Raw genomic sequence first — 17679 nt, forward strand, 5'->3', positions numbered from 1 at the left:
TAAGGGTCGTTAATAAATATATAAATTAGGAATACATTGACATTATTAACAGCATTTTAGTCAATGATATAGTAATAATCTTCATTTATTTAAGTCTTAACAGCAGGCAGAAAAATGGCCAATTACCGATATCCACACCCTAATTCCTGGAATAAAAGAATAGATTAGTTTTTGTGGCAAAAGGTCTTTGCCGATGTAATGAATTTAAGGATCTTGAGATGGAGGGATTATTTTAGATTATGAATGTGGGTCCGATATAATCAGGATTCTTATAAGAGGGAGGGAAGAAGATCAAGGTCAAAGAGAAGATGCTACACTGCTGTTTTTAAAAATGAAACTTGGAGCCATAAGTCAAAAAATGAAAGAAGCGTCTAGCAGCTAGAAAAGGCAAGAAAATTTACGAACCCCTAGAACCTCCAGAATTAACAAAGTCATGTCAATATCTTGAATTTTAGACTTTCTATTTTCAGAACTGTGAGATAATGAGTTTGCATTTTTTAAACCACTAACTATATGGTAATTTGTAGCAGCCGAAATAAGAAACAGATACAGATACTGGTACCTGGAAGTGGGGTGTTACTGTATCACATGACTGAGATATGTAAGTAGTTTTAGAATTGAGAAATGAACAAAAGATGAAACAAATTTTGAAGAGTATAAAATAAAAAGCTAGAATTGTTGGCAAGATGGCCCAATAGGAACAGCTCTGTTTTGTCGCTTCCAGTGAGATGGACATAGACAGCGGGTGATTTCTGCATTTCCAACTGAGGTACCTGGTTCATCTCATTGGGACTGGTTGGACAGTGGGTGCAGCCCTGGGGTGGGGGTGGGGGGTGGGGTGACGAGCCAAAGCAGGGTAGGGCACTCCCTCCCCTGGTAAGTGCAAGGGGTCAGGGAATTTTCTCACCTACCCAAAGGAAACCATGAGGGACTAAGTCTGAGGAACCATGCACACTCCAGCCCAGATACTGTGCTTGTCCCATTGTCTTCGCAACCCCCAGACCAGGAGATTCCCTCTGGTGCCTACCCCACCAGAGCCCTGGGTTTCAAACACAAAACTGAGCAGCCACTTGGGCAGTCACTGAACTAGTTGCAAGAGTTTTGTTTTGTTTTGTTTTGTTTTTTTCCCCCGTACCCCAGTGGCACCTGGAACACCAGCGAGACAGAACCATTCATTCCCCTGGAAAGGGGTGCTGAAGCCAGGGAGCCAAGAGTTCTGGCTTGGCGGATCTCACCCCCATGGAGCCCAGCAAACTACAATCCACTGGCTTGAAATTCTCGCTGCCAGCACAGCAGCAATCTGAGATCCACCTGGGACACTCACATTTGGTAGGGGGAGGAGCGTCCGCCATTGTTAAGGCTTGAGTAGGCAGTTTTATCCTCACGGTGTAAATAGGCAGCCAGGAAATTCGAACTGAGTGGAGCCCACTGCAGCTCAGCAAGACTGCTGTGGTCAAACTGCCAGATTTCTCCTCTCTGGGCAGGGCATCTCTGAAAAAAAGGCAGCAGCCCCAGTCAAGGACTTATAGATAAAACCACCATCTCCCTGGGACAGAGCACCGGGGGAGGGGCGGCTGTGGGCACAGCTTTAGCAGACTTAAATGTCCCTGCCTGATGGCTCTGAAGAGAGCAGCAGACCTCCCAGGACAACGTTCAAGTTCTGCTAAGGGTCAGATTGCCTCCTCAAGTGGGTCCCTGACCCTTGCATATCCTGACTGGGAGAAACCTCCAGGTGGGGGGCTGAAAGACACCTCATGCAGGAGAGCTCTGGCTGGCATCTGGCAAGTGTCCCTCCGGGAGGAAGCTTCCAGAGGAAATAAAAGGCAGCAATCTTTGCTGTTCTGCAACCTATGCTTGTGATACCTAGGCAAACAGGGTCTGGAGTGGATCTCTAGCAAACTCCAGCAGACCTGCAGCAGAGGGGCCTGACTGTTACAAGGAAAACTAACAAACAAAAAGGAATAGCCTGTTCACTCAAAGACCCCATCCGAAAGTCACCAATATCAAAGACCAAAGGTAGATCAATCCACAAAGATTGGGAGAAACCAGCACAAAAAGGCCTAAAATTCCGAAAACAAGAATGCCCCTTCTCCTACAAAGGATCACAACTCCTCAACAGCGAGGGAACAAAACTGAACGGAGAGTGAGTTTAAAGAACTGACAGAAGTAGACTTCAGAAGGTGGGTAATAACAAACTCCTCTGAGCTAAAGGAGCATGTTCTAACCCAATGCAAGGAAGCTAAGTACTTTGAAAAAAAAGGTTAGATGAATTGCTAACTAGAATAAACAGCATAGAGAAGATCATAAATGACCTGATGGAGCTGAAAAACACAACACAAGAACCTCATGAAACATACACAAGTATGAATAGCTGAATCAATCAAGCAGAAGAAAGGATATCAGTGATTGAAGATCAACTTAATGAAATAAAGTGAGAAGACAAGATTACGAAATAAAGAATAAAAAGGAACAAACAAAGCCTGCAACATATATGGGACCATGTGAAAAGACCAAACCTAAGTTTAATTGTTGTATCTGAAAGTGAAGGGGAGAAAGGAACCAAGTTGGAAAACACTCCTCAGGATATTATCCAGGAGAACTTCCCCAACCTAGCAAGACAGGCTAGCATTCAAATTCAGGAAATACAGAGTACACCACAAAGATATTCCTCGAGAAGAGCAACTGCAAGACACATAATCATCAGATTCACCAAGGTTGAAATGAAGGAAAAAATGTTAAGAGCAGCCGGAAAGAAAGGTTGGGTTACCCACAAAGGGAGGCCCATCAGACTAGCAGCAGGTCTCTGGGTAGAAACCCTACAAGGCAGAAAAGAGTGTGGGGCCAATATTCAGCATTCTTAAAGAAAAGAATTTTCAACCAAGAATTTCAAATTCAGCCAAACTAAGCTTCAAAAGCAAAGGAGAAATAAAATCATTTATAGACAAGCAGATGCGAGAGATTTTGTCACCACCAGGCCTGCCTTACAAGAGCTACTGAAGGAAGCACTAAACATGGAAAGGAAAAACTGGTACCAGCCACTGCAAAAACATACCAAAATGTAAAGAACAGTGACACTATGAAGAAACTGCATCAACTAATGGGCAAAACAATCAACTAGCATCATAATGACAGGATCAATTTCACACATGACAATATTAACCTTAAATGTAAATGGGCTAAATGCCCCCAATTAAAAGACACAGAATGGCAAAATGGATAAAAAGTCAAGACCCATCAGTGTGCTGTATTCAGAAGACGCACCTCATGCACAAAGACACACACATACTCAAAATAAAGAGATGGAAGAATATTTACCAAGCAAATGGAAAGTAAAAAAAGAGCAGGAGTTGCCATCCTAATCTCTGATAAAACAGACTTTAAACCAACAAAGATCAAGAGACAAAGAAGTGAATGACATAATGGCAAAGGGATCAGTGCAACAAGGAGATCTAACTATCCTAAATATATATGCACCCAATACAGGAGCACCCAGATTCATAAAGCAAGTTCTTAGAGACCTACAAAGAGAATTAGACTTTCACACAATTAGAGTGGGAGACTTTAACACCCCACTGTCAACATTAGATCAACCAAATAGAAAATTAACAAGGATATTCAGGAGTTTAACTCAACTCTGGAACAAGCAGACCTAATAGACATCTACAGAACTCTCCACCCAAAATCAATAGAATATATATACGTTGCATATCATCAAACCTATTCTAAAACTGACCACATAATTGGAAGGAAAACATTCCTCAGCAAATGCAAAAGAATGGAAATCAAAACAAACACTCTCTCAGACCACAGTGCAATCAAATGAGAACTCAGGATTAAAAACTCACTCAAAACTGCACAACTACCTGGAAACTGAACAACCTACTCTGGAATGACTACTGGGTAAATAACGAAATTAAGGCAGAAATAAATAACTTATTTGAAACCAATGAGAACAAAGACACAATATACCAGGATCACTTGGACACTGCTAAAACAGTGTTTAGAGGAAAAATTATAGCACTAAATGCCCACAGGAGAAATTGGGAAAGATCTAAAATAAGCACTCTAACATCAAAATTAAAATAACTAGAGAAGCAACAGCAAAAAAATTCAAAAGCTAGCAGAAGACAAGAAATAACTAAGATCAGAGCAGAACTGAAGGAGATAGAGACACGAAAAACACTTCAAAAAAATCAGTGAATCCAGGAGTTGGTTTTCTGGAAAGATCAACAAAATAGATAGACCGTTAGCCAGACTAAAAAAGAAGAAAAGAGAAAAGAATAAAATAGATGCAATAAAAAATTATACAGGGGATTTCACCACTGATCTCACAGAAATACAAACTACCATCAGAGAATACTATAAACATATCCATGCAAATAAACTAGAAAACCTAAAAGAAATAGATAAATTCCTGGACACATACAGCCTCCCAAGTCTAAACCAGGAAGAAGTAGAATACCTGAATAGGCCAATAACAACTTCCGAAATTGAGGCAGTAATTAATAGCCTACCAACCAAAAAAAGTCCAGGACCAGATGGATTCACAGCCGAATTCTACCAGAGATACAAAGAGGAGCTGGTACCATTCCTTCTGAATATTCCAAACAATAGAAAAAGAGGGAATCCTCCCGAACTCATTTTTGTGAGGCCAACATCATCTTGATACCAAAACCTGGCAAAGACACAACAAAAAAGGAAAAATTCAGGCCAATATCTTGATGAACATTGATGTGAAAATCATCAATAAAATACTGACAAGCCAAATTCAGCAGTACATCAAAAAGCTTACCTGCCATAACCAAGGCGGTTTCGTACCTAGGATGCAAGGCTGGTTCAACATATGCAAATCAATAAATGTAATCCATTGCATAAACAGAATCAATAACAAAATCCACATAATTATCTCAATAGACGCAGAAAGGGTCTTCGACAAAACTCAACACTCCTTCATGCTAAAAACTCTCAATAAACTAGGTATAGATGGAACGTATCTTAAAATAATAAGAGTTATTTATGACAAACCCACAGTCAATATCATACTGAATGGGCAAAAACTGGAAGCATTTCCTTTGAAAACCAGCACAAGACAAGAATGCCCTCTCTCACCACTCCTATTTAACATAGTTATGGAAGCCCTGGCCAGGGCAATCAGGCAAGGGAAAGAATAAAGCGAAAGAATAAAGAAAGAATAAATAAAGCGAAAGAATAAAGAGAAAGAATAAAGCGAAAGAATAGAAAGGAGGTTAAATTGCCTCTGTCGGCTGATGACATGACTGCATACTTAGAAAACTCAGTCATCTCAGCCCCAAATCTCCTTAAGCGGATAAGCAATTTCAGCAAAGTTTGAGGGTACAAAAATCGCAAGCATTCCTATACACCAATAACAGACAGACAGCCAAATCATGAGTGAACTCCCATTCACAATTGCTACTAAGAGAATAAAATACCTAGGAATACAACTTACAAGGGATGTGAAGGACCTTTTCAAGAACTGCAAAAAAATTGCTCAAGGAAATAAGAGAGGACATGAACAAATGGAAAAACATTCTATACTCATGGATAGGAAGAATCAATATCATGAAAATGGCCATATTGCCCAAAGTTATTTATAGATTCAATGTTATCTCCATCAAGCTACCACTAACTTTCTTCACAGAATTGGAAAAAACTACTTTAAACTTCGTATGGAACCAAAAATGAACCCACATAGCCAAGACAATCCTAAGCAAAAAGAACAAAGCTGGAGGCATCATGCTACCTGACTTCAAATTATACTGCAAATCTACAGTAACCAAAACAACATGGTGCTGGTACCAAAACAGATATCTAGACCAATGGAACAGAACAGAGGCCTCAGAAATAACAGCGCATATCTACAACCATCTGATCTTTGACAAACCTGACACAAACAAGCAATGGGGAATATTCTCTATTTAATAAATGGTGTTGGGAAAACTGGCTAGCCATATGCAGAAAACTAAAACTGGACCCCTTCCTTACACATTATACAAAAATTAGCTCAAGATGGAGTAAAGACTTAAACTTAAGACCTAAAATCCTAAAAATCCTAGAAGAAAACCTGGGCAATACCAGTCAGGACATAGGCATGGGCAAAGACTTCATGACTAAAACATCAAAAGCAATGGCAACAAAAGCCAAAATTGACAAATGGGATCTAATTAAACTAAAGAGCTTCTGCACGGCAAAAGAAACTATCATCAGAGTTAGCAGGGAACCTACAGAATTGGAGAAAATGTTTGCAATCTATGCATCTACAAAGGGCTAATATATAGAACCTACAAAGAACTTATGACAGACAATATGGTTATTTGTGTTGAAAATTCTAAGGAATACACATGAAATATTCTAGAACTAACATCCGTGATTAGCCAATTCAAGGGCTAGAAGGCCAATATATAAGTCAATGGTATGCACACCTAGCTCCCAGATCTTGGTTTCAAATACCATTCTCCAATAAAAGAAAACAAAACTTCTTAAAAAGTGACTGATTCTAGGACTGGACAAAAAATACAGAAGATGAATCTGGAGCATCTTGTACTGCCAAAAATAAAAGTAAAGAAGTACTCAAACTAACAAATACCACCCCTGATACTGGGAGTATGTCAGATGGACACAGAGCCAAAACTGAAACAATGTAAGCAAAAACTAAATGAGTAAAATACATAGTATTAGATTATAAACCAAAATGCAAAATCAATATGAAGGAGTCCATATTGATATAAATACATGAATGAATAAATAAATATTGGCGAGAAGAGACAAATCTCCTACGCAGAGGATTTCCAATTTATATTGATCCATCACTCTCATGGAGGTGAAATATAATTCCCTACTCCTTAAATGTGGGCTGCGTATAGTGACTTCCTTCCCATGGGTACCCTGTGGAAAGGAGGGGAGAAAAGACTAACTTTACACTCAGAAAACTTTATAAACACTATTTCAGTGAAGTGATCAAAGTGCTATCAGTGAAAGATGAACAAAGCCAGATACTAGCTAAAGTGATAAGAACAGATTTTAATTAGTAATTTACTATTCACTGGGAAGAGGGTTTAGTGTGGACTGAGCTCATCTTTGATTTATACAGAGGTCACTGGGTAAAGTGAGAATAAGAGAGTAAAGAAAGGGTGCAGACAGGGTTCAGTAAAGTCAAGGAAGTAAAAAAATATATATGAAAAGTTGGTTAGTGTAAATTATGATTAGGCCAGCTTTGTCTGTTAGCTGGCAATCAATTACCTGAGTTAGAATTCTATCCTCCCACAGAGTGGGAGAAGAGGTCCTATCCCTCCTGGTTGATTCCATTAAAAAAAAAAAAAAAAAAAAATGCCTTTCAGGTCCTTGAGAAAGACATTCCTGAGTTGTAGGAGACACATATACATTTGAAAGGTACAGAGAAAAAATTCCCATTTAAGCCCTTTTTAGTAAATGATCTAAGAAGAGTGGTTGGGGTGTATAATCAGATGTTGGCTAGAAGAAACAATATTTTTTTTTTGTAGCTGTGGAGACAAAAGTGACTCCACCTTGGCGCTAATTCACCATGTTGACTTCTGATTACCCCTATCCCTGGGAATGCCTCCTGGTTTCTGATTTATTTACTGTCTCTCGTGTACAAATATGGCAATCTTAATGTTATCACACAGTATAGGCTATCATGCACATTACCGTCTTTCCTGTTCTGGAGGGTTGCCTTTAATTGTCTTGCTAGAGCAGATATTCTCTTTCCCTATGGGATATAAGCACCGGGTCTGGTGCAGAGATGTGCCTGTCTTGCTGCCACCCAAGACCCCATTTCTGACAGCAAGTTCTGTCAATAAAACCACCAATACCAATAAACTGGATTTATCTGCCTCCTTCTTCGGTTGTTTGGCCCCTTGGGCATTTGAAGGTCACTTTGCATATATGACCTTTTCAGAGAAGAGCAGACTTAAACTTTCTCAGGCAGACACTTTAAAGGGTTTAGGGTAATTCTAGACATGCAGCCTCCTGCTGTTAGAGATTATGCTAGTCTTTGTTTGTCTTTTAATGTAAAATGCAAAAGTGGATGAAATCATTTGGGTTTAAGAATATAATTTTTATAGGCTAAGGTTCAAGCTTAGTCAGATATAGGGCTCAGAGGAGTTTGACTAGTTCGGTTAAGGGGTTAAGGAAAGAATCTTTGTCATATCAACAGTGATGTCATGTTGATAGGAATGCATATGCTCAATAAGATATGATTAAAACGATAGCACTTTGGACTTTCTCCCCCATACCCATAACCTCCATCTAGTCAGGAAAAAAGAAAAAAATCAAATCAATGCTAATAGAGCGACATTCTACGAAATACTTGATGAGCAGTGCTCCTCAATGCTGTCAGGGTCGTCAAAAACAAAGAAAATTTAAGAAACAAAACCAAGAGGAGACTAAGGGAACATTACAATTAAATGTAATGTGATATCTTGTTTGGGATCTGGAAGCAGAAAAAGAAAATTAGGTGAAAATGAAGAAAATCTTAATAAAGTATGAATTTTATCTAATAGTGTCTCACTATTGGCTCATCAATCCCAAGAAATGTGTGATACTAATGTAAAGTGTTATTAACAGGAAAAACTGGTTGAGGGATATATGGCAACTTTTAAAACTAAATTTTCTCTGGAAGTCTAAAAATGTTCTAAAAATAAATATTCATATATAAACCAACTGTATATCAACTAACAAAAAAATTGGAAAATATGAAAGAACAATATCATTTTAATTATATTAATTATAATTATATAATTAATTATATAATTATAATTAATATTTTCCATGTGGCCTGTGTGAGTTCTCAAAGATATAGAACATTCTATTTGTGTGTATCCTTACACAGAAGCCATACTATTTGTCTCTGTATCAATCCAACTTTAGTGTATGGTTACCAAATTGCATGACTTTATTATATTTCTTATGCCTCTAATATCTATAGTGATGTCTCTTCTTTAAGATCATTCTTTCTTGCTATATACACATTTGAAACAATGTATTTCCTTTGCTTAACCTATAGTTTGTATTTTGATATGTAAGACATCAATATTTTTATCATTCAGTTTTTATTAAAAATCTGTAATTTTGTTTATAATTTGTATTTAAGCCATGAGTTATTTAGAATTGTTTTGTGAACATTTTAGGTATCTTATAAACTGATTTCTAAATTACTTCTATGTTTATCTGAGTAGTACTTTGGTTTAAATATTTAAAACGTACTAAGTGTGTGTGTTTTCTGTCACAGTATATAGTCTGAGTGGTGAATATTCCATCTGCACAAGAAAAATAATATGCACTCCACTTTATTGAGTACAGTATTCTAATGTTAATTACATCCCTTTAGTTATTAGCTCAGGTTTCAATCTTTTTACAGAGAGAGGGGTGTTGAAGTTTCAAACTCTGATTTTGTATTTGTCTGTGTTCATTTTCAGTTCTGACAGTTGTTGCTTCACATATTTTTTTCAGCTTGTCATATCAACCCTGAGAGAGATGTTGACATTTCTATTTACAGTTGCAGATTTGTCTATTTCTCCTTTTATTTTAAGGATATTGTTTAATGTGGGTTGATGTTCTCTTAGATGCACATGCATTTACAATTATGTACTATTAATGAAATATACATATTATTATCATTAAATGTGTTTTTTTCCTCTTAAAATATTCCTCATTCTAGGTTCTAGTTTGCCTTATAATATAGTAACTACAGGCCTCTAATAACTGTCATTTTTGTAATCTCTTACTATATCTTTCTGGTTTTAAACTATCTCTGTCTTGTGTAATTCCTGTAACAGAATATAATTGACTTCTGCTTTTAAAAATCAAATCTGACAATTTTTTCCTTTTAATTGGAGTGTTTAAACCATTTACCTTTAATGTAATGAGGAGATGTCTGTTATTTTATTTGTTTTTTACTTGCTCCATCTGTTCTTTGTAAGTTTTTATTTTTTCTCCTACCTCTGACTGAATCAAGAATTCTTGCTTAATTTTACCTCCACTATTACCTGTTAGCTATGCCTCTTAGTTTTGTATTTTTAGCGATTGCTCTAGAGTTTAAAATAAGAATCTTTAGATTATCACAGTGTATATTTAAAGATATTATATCAATCAACAATATTAGAACTTTGAAACTGTATACTTTCCTTTGTATAGTAAATTTTAGTTTGACTTAAAAAATAAATACTATTATTATGTTTGCCCTAAAATTAAATGTAAGAAAGTTTTTTGGTTATATTTACTCATAAATTTACCATTTTTGAATTATTTTATTGTGTCTTTATATGTAACTTGATATCTAGCATAATTTTCCTTCAACTTGAAAAATTGACTTTAACATCTCTTGTTGCAAAAAATTTCTGGTAGTAAATTCTCTTAGTTTAGTTTTGTCTGAAAAATATTTTATTATATCTTAATTTTTAAAGGGCATTTTTTGTGCATAATACTCTAATATTTTTAAAAACTGTTGCTTATTTGCATTCTTTAATTCAAGCTATTTTTGTTACCTACTTGCATTACTTCTGCCGAGAAATAATGTAATTTAAAAAATTTTGCGTTTTCATATTTATTTTTGCCAATGTTTGATTTTTATGTATTATTGGATTTTATAGATTTTATAATGATTCAGGTGGTGTGGTTTTCATTGTGCTTATCCTATTCAAGATTTGTTGAGAAAATTAGATCTCTGTGAGTTTGTAGTTCTTATTAAATTTTTTAAATGGCCATTATTTTCTTTTTTTGTTTGTTTCTGCCCTCTTTATTTCTCACAAACCTATTATACATTAAATTGCCCTATAATACTCCCTGTCACTGATGTTTAATTTATTTTTATTTCAGCCTTTTCCTTCTGCTGTGCTTCTGTTTAAATGATGTTTGTGGGTACAGCTTTAAATTTACTGAACACTTTTTTTTTGCTATATCTAGTCTATTGTTAATCCCATCTCATTTTGTTTTCTTCTTTGGATAATGTATTTTTCAGCTCAGAAATTGTAATTGGTTTGTTTTCAGTAGTTTCCTTTTTCTTTCTCACTGTATTTTTAACTTATGGAGTCTATTTATAGTATTTATAATAGGTGTTTAAGTTCTTTTCTGCACTTCATATGATATCTGTTAGTTCTAAATCTATATGTATTGATTTTTATCTTGGTTGTGAATCAAAATTTTCTGCTTCTCATGCATTAGGAATACAGATGTGATGAATTATAAATCTTATGCTTTTTAGTGTCTTACCATTGTGTTTTCTCATTGAGTATTGAATTTTATCTTAACTCATGGTTAAACTAATCATGGAATAGCTTGATCTTTTTCAGTTGTTTTTAAGCTTGTTAAAGTTAATCTAAGAAAGGCTTTACTCTGGAGATAACTTAGACTTTCACTAGGGTGAGATATTTACGAGTTCTCTGAGTTTTCAACATTGTCTCTCTACTTTGATTTTCAACAAAGAAACAACACAATCAATGGGAAAAAAAATAATTTTCTCAAAAATGGTGCAGGAAAAAAATGAACCAACTCTTGATTCTATATATAAAAATGTTAATTTAAGATTGATAATAGGCCAAAAAGTAAAAGTTAGGCTTATAACAATTCTATAAAGAAATATATTAGAATACATAAAGAATATGTTTATAAACTTAAGGTAGGCAAAGTTTTCATAAAAAGTTTCAAAAAAGTTTTGACCATTAATAAAGATGATTTGTACTTAAAAGAAAAAAATTTTTATTAAAAGATAGCATTAAGAAAATGAATAAGCAAACTTCAGTCTAGAATAAATAATTTGCTGTACATATGTAACTAATATATATAATATATGCTACATAAACATATACATATTTATATTTCAAATAACTCATGTGCAGAAGATATAAAGACCTAAATAAGCCAACAATAAAAAGGCAGACAATACAACAAACACAATGATCAAAAGACTTGAATGGACACTTTAAGAAATAAGATACATACTTCAAAAAACACATGAAAAGCATTACTGATCAGAAGAAGAATGAAAATTAAAACCACCTTCTGATTCATTTTCTCACTCACTAGAATTACTAAAACAAAAAGAATGATGAGTCCAACAATTATGCTGAGCATCTTATCATGGAATTATTGGCAATTTATGTATCTTCTTTGTTGGGGTATCTTTTCAATTATTTTGCCAAATATATGTGTTCTATTTCTGGACTATTTGAGCAATTTATTGAGTTTTTCATCATTAGGATAATTCCCCTGGGTTCTGAATATTCCCATCTCTCTACCAGGGATGAATACAGCTGTGAGAATCTTCTAAGAAAGACTTTCAACTTTCTGAAATTTAGTTAATTTTAAATTCTTTGCTTCTGTAACTCTCTTATGTGTTGAGAAGATATCTGATGGTTTAGCTTCCCTAGCATGTTATCATTGTTAGGCTGGAAACATCTGTCTCTGGTGATTTTCTACATCCTCATCATAAGTGAAAGACTGAAAGTATGTTTTTGAATCTGTAGTGAGTCTTGCAAAAGTGTATTATCAAGACAGAAGAGTAGCGCAAAAAGCATGTATAGATCTTTTTTCCTATATTCTAAGATAATGTATATTGTAATACATTTCCTATATTTAATAAAAGTTTTTATCTTTAAAGTAAAAGCAAATGAAAACAATCAAAATAATACTATATTTATTATACATCTATACCTATATTTTAGAGATAAAATAATGTATAATTATTATCATGAGAAAACAATGTATTTTCAAATTGTCATTGCTAAACTTCTGTTTGCAAATTTTAAACATGCCTATGTTGCACATATAAGACGCTTCACCCATAAGAAATGTGTGTGGGTACTACACTTACACTTGTCAGTCAAGAAAATATATGCTATTATTTGAATAATTTATTCAAAACTTTCATGTAGACATCAAAGAAATCTAAAGAGAGGTCTTTGCAGCTACAGGGATATTACTAGCCTCAGGTCCACCCACCTCCCTCAACCAGAGACAATTGTTTCAGAACAATAAAATCATTCATTGCTGTTTGTTTGTACAAGGCGAAGTCTCCCATAGTACTAACAGTAGTGATTTTAGAAATATGTTAAAAATAACACCAAATAAGTCATGTTTAGATTTAAGAATTCAGATAACAACTTCAGATGATTATTGAGGCAATCCAATTGGGATGAGGGTAGAACTCTAAATGTCTTTTCTCCTAAATTTAAATATCTAGTTATTTGAGCGTGATCATTTTTTAGAGATTTTTTAAATACTTCAGATGAAACTCTTTCTATGGAGGTGCTTTTGTAAAGTAGTGCAATTAAGTGGCTGATAACATAAAGGTACAACCATGGGTTTACTAAATGACAAGAAATCTGTCAGCTACTTCCTGCTTGAAATTTATGGCTTTATAGGAGTGATGAAGTGAATAATGCAAGATAACATAAATAGAATGGTAATTTAAAATATCACACCCTGTTGCTTTAAAAAAAAAAAAAAACCCTGCATATTCTGGGATGCTTTTTCTCTCTTAGTAATTGTTCCGTACATGCAGCCTGTTTTCTGGAAAACAGTTTTTCAGAAATGTTTATTGAGAAAATTAATAAATAATGGATAAATTTATATTTTACACTCCAGTGGAGAGGATGCGGAGAAATAGGAACACTTTTACACTGTTGGTGGGACTGTAAACTAGTTCAACCATTGTGGAAAACAGTGTGGCGATTCTTCAAGGATCTAGAACTAGAAATACCACTTGACCCAGCCATCCCATTACTGGGGATATGCCCAAAGGATTATAAGTCATGCTGCTATAAAGACACATGCACACATATGTTTACTGCAGCACTATTCACAATAGCGAAGACCTGGAACCAACCCAAATGTCCATCAATGACAGACTGGATTAAGTAAATGTGGCACACATACACCATGGAATACTATGCAGCCATAAAAAAGGATGAGTTTGTGTCCTTTATAGGGACATGGACACAGCTGGAAACCATCATTCTCAGCAAACTATCGCAAGAACAGAAAACCAAACACCGCATGTTCTCACTTATAGGTGGGAATTGAACAATGAGAACACTTGGACACAGGAAGGGGATCATCACATACCAGGTCCTATTGTAGCGGGGAGGGGGGAGGGATAGCATTAGGAAATATACCTAATGTAAATGATGAGTTAATGGGTGCAGCACACCAACATGGCACATGTATACATATGTAACAAACCTGCACATTGTACACATGTACCCTAGAACTTAAAGTACAATAAAAAAAAAATGTATGCAAAGGAGAAACTGTGTCTCAAATTGAAGGCAGATGATATGCACCCAATAATAAAGTGGGAGTATGAGCTGTTAAAAATAATAATAATAATAATAATTTATTAACATTTTAGACTAAACTATACTGAATTTTTCTAGGGCAAGAGTGAAGATAGCAACAGTAGATGTGGATATGTAAAGGTGATGGAGATGAAGGCAGTGACTGAAAGACTTATGAAAGATAAAGTGATAGCATCTTGAAAAATAGTAGGGGGAGCAAGAAGGTAAAATAGAAGTTTCCACACAGCATCCCTCACCACAAGGACACCCATTAAACAAATATCTACACAGGAAAAATAAAACCTTCATAAGAACCCCAAATCAGGTAAGCACTCATAGTACCTAGTTTTAACTTCATATCATCTAAAGAGGCCTTGTAGAGATAGAAAAAATAGTCCTGAATTGCCAGCATCACCTTTTCCACTCTTGGCAGTGCTGCATGATGCAGAGAGTATATCTGGGTGCTGGGGGAAGGAGAAGACAGCAATTGTGAGGCATTGAACCCAGTGGTGACCTGTCAGAGAGTAAAGGAAAACAAGACCAAACTCAGCTGATGCCCACACATGGAGGGAACATTTAAACCAGGCCTAGCCAGAGGGAAATCACCAATCCCAGTCATCCAAACGTAAGTTCCCACAAACCTCACCATCAAGGGCTACAGTGCTCTGTGTCTCCAAGTAGACTTGAAAGGCAGTCTAGGCCATAAGAACTGCAAATCTTAGGTGAGTCCTAATGTAAACAAGACCCACAGACAGTGGACTGGGGAGCATGTGACACACTGAGAAACCAGTTGGGGCAGGCAAGGGAGTGCTGGCAACTTTCATTCCCAAGCACCTCAGCGTGGGGCTCCTTCCTTTAACCTGAGGAGAGGAGAGAAAGAATGGTGAGAATTTTGTATTGCACCTAGGATACTAGTTCAGCCACAACAGGATAGGGCACTGGTCAACTATGAGGCCACCATTCCAGGCCTGAGCTCCCAGATGAGTTTTCTAGACACACCGTGGGCCAGAAGGGAACATGCTGCCTTGAAGGAAAGGACCCAGACCTGGAAGCATTTATTACCTGCTCACTGAACAGCTCTTGGGCCCCAAAGAACCAGTAGCAATACCCAGGTACCATATCAAGGGCCTTGGGTGAGTCTAAGAAGTTTTCTAGCTTGAAGTACTAGCACAGCCATAGAGGGACAGAGAACCAAGCAGGCTCTTGGAGTCCTTAATTCTAGGACTTGAATCTTGGACAGCATTTCTGGACCTCCTGTGGGCCAGAGAAAAGCATACTACCCTGAAGGGTGAATCCCAGGCCAGACAAAATTCTCCACAACCTGAGTTTAGAGCATTTGAGCCTTAAGGGAACATCTGCAGTAGTCTTGCAGTACTCCTCATGGCCTGCAATGGGTGGGTGGGTGTGGCTATGAAGTGAAGCTCCTCTGTCTTTGGAAAGCGGAGGGAAGAGTGGGAAGGACTGTAACTTGCAGTTTCAGTGCCATCTCAGTTACAGTACAACATAACACCAGGTAGACTTCTAAAGTTTTGACTCTAGTCCCTGACTACTGAATGGCACCACTGGACCCACCCAGGGCCTGGGGGCCCTTGCTGCCCTGAAAGGAAGGACATACATCTGGCTGACTTTGCCACCAGCTGATTGTAGAGACCCAGGGCCTAGACTACACATAGGTAGTAAGCCTGGAAGTGGTTACATCAGGCCTTGGATGAGACCCATTTCTCTGCTGGCTTCAGGTCTGATTCAGCACAGTCATAGTGGTGGTGGCCACAGTGATATGTGTGTCACTTCATCTCCAGCTTTACATGGCTCAGAACAGACACAGAGATTCTGGGAGAAAGTAAGAGAAGAAAACCTGAGTATCTGCCTGAGAATTCTGCCAGATTTTGTTCAAGACCAATAAGGTAGTATCTCTATGAGTCTGCAAGGACCACAGCATTATTGGGCATTTGGTGACCTCTAAAGCAAATGCAGCTTAGATCAAAACAGCCAAGTTCATTCAAATATCTGGAAAGCCTTCCCAAGAAGGATGGCCACAAATAAGCCCAGAAAGTGAAGAATATAATAAGCATCTAACTCTTCAATATCCAGACACTGAAGAACATCCGCTAGCATCAACACCATTCAGGAAAACATGATCTCAACAAACGAACTAAATAAGGAATCAGGGGCCAAGCCTGGAGAAAAAAGATGTTTCAGCCAACTAATTCAAAATGGCTGTGTTGAGGAAACTCAGAGAAATTCAACATAACACACAGAAGGATTTCAGAATTCTATCAGATAAATTTAACAAATGAAATAAATAAAAACAATCAAGTAGAAATTCTGGAGCTGAAAAATGCAACTGGCCTAGTAAAGAATGCATGAAAGTCCTTTAAGAGCAGAATTAAACAAGTGGAAGAAAGAATTATTGAGCTTGAATACAGGCATTTGAAAATATACAGTAAGAAGAGACAAAAGAAAACAGAATAAAAAACAATGAAGCATGCATACAGGATGTAGAAAATAACCTCACAAGGGCAAATATAAGAGCCTTAAAGAGGAAGGTAGAAAAAGAGATAAGGTTAGAATGCTTATTGAAAGAAATAATGACAGAATTTCCCAAACCTAAAGTTATCAATATCCAAGCACAAGAAGCTTATAAAACACCAAGCAGATTTAACTGAAATAAGACTACCACAAGGCATTTAATTTTTCCCAAAGGTTAAGGATAAAGAAAGAATTCTAAAAGCAGGGAGAAACAAAACAAAACAAAACAAAACACACAATGGAGCGCCCATACACCTGGCAGCAGACATTTCAGTGGAAACCTTACAGGCCAAGAAAAAGTGGTGTGACATATTTAAAGCGATGGAGAAAAAACATACTTTAGAACAGTACATCTGGAGAAAATATCCTTCAAATATGAGGGGAAATAAAGACCTTCCCAGACAAACAGAAGCTGAGGAATTTCATCAACAACAGAACTGAACTACAAGAAATGCTAAAGGGAGTACTTCAGTTAGAAAGAAAATAACATTAATGAGTGATCACCTAAAGGTACAAAACTCACCGGTAATAGTAAGTACACAGAAAAACACAAAACATTATAATATCATAACTATGGTATGTAAACTAATCTTATTGTAAGAAGAAAGACTAAACAATAAACCAATCAAACATAGTAACTACAATAACTTTTCAAAATACAGTCAGTACAATAAGATATACACAGAAACAACAGAAAGTTAAAAAGCAGAGAGACTAAGTTAAGCAGTAGAGTTTTTATTATTAGGGATTTTTTTTTATTGTTTGTTTGTTTATGCAAACAGTGTTTAGTCATTCTCGGGTTAAAACAATTAGCTATAAGACAGTATTTGCAAGCCTCATA

Source organism: Mandrillus leucophaeus, unplaced genomic scaffold (assembly GCF_000951045.1).
Source record: "Mandrillus leucophaeus isolate KB7577 unplaced genomic scaffold, Mleu.le_1.0 Scaffold482, whole genome shotgun sequence".
Classification (NCBI taxonomy): Eukaryota; Metazoa; Chordata; class Mammalia; order Primates; family Cercopithecidae; genus Mandrillus; species Mandrillus leucophaeus.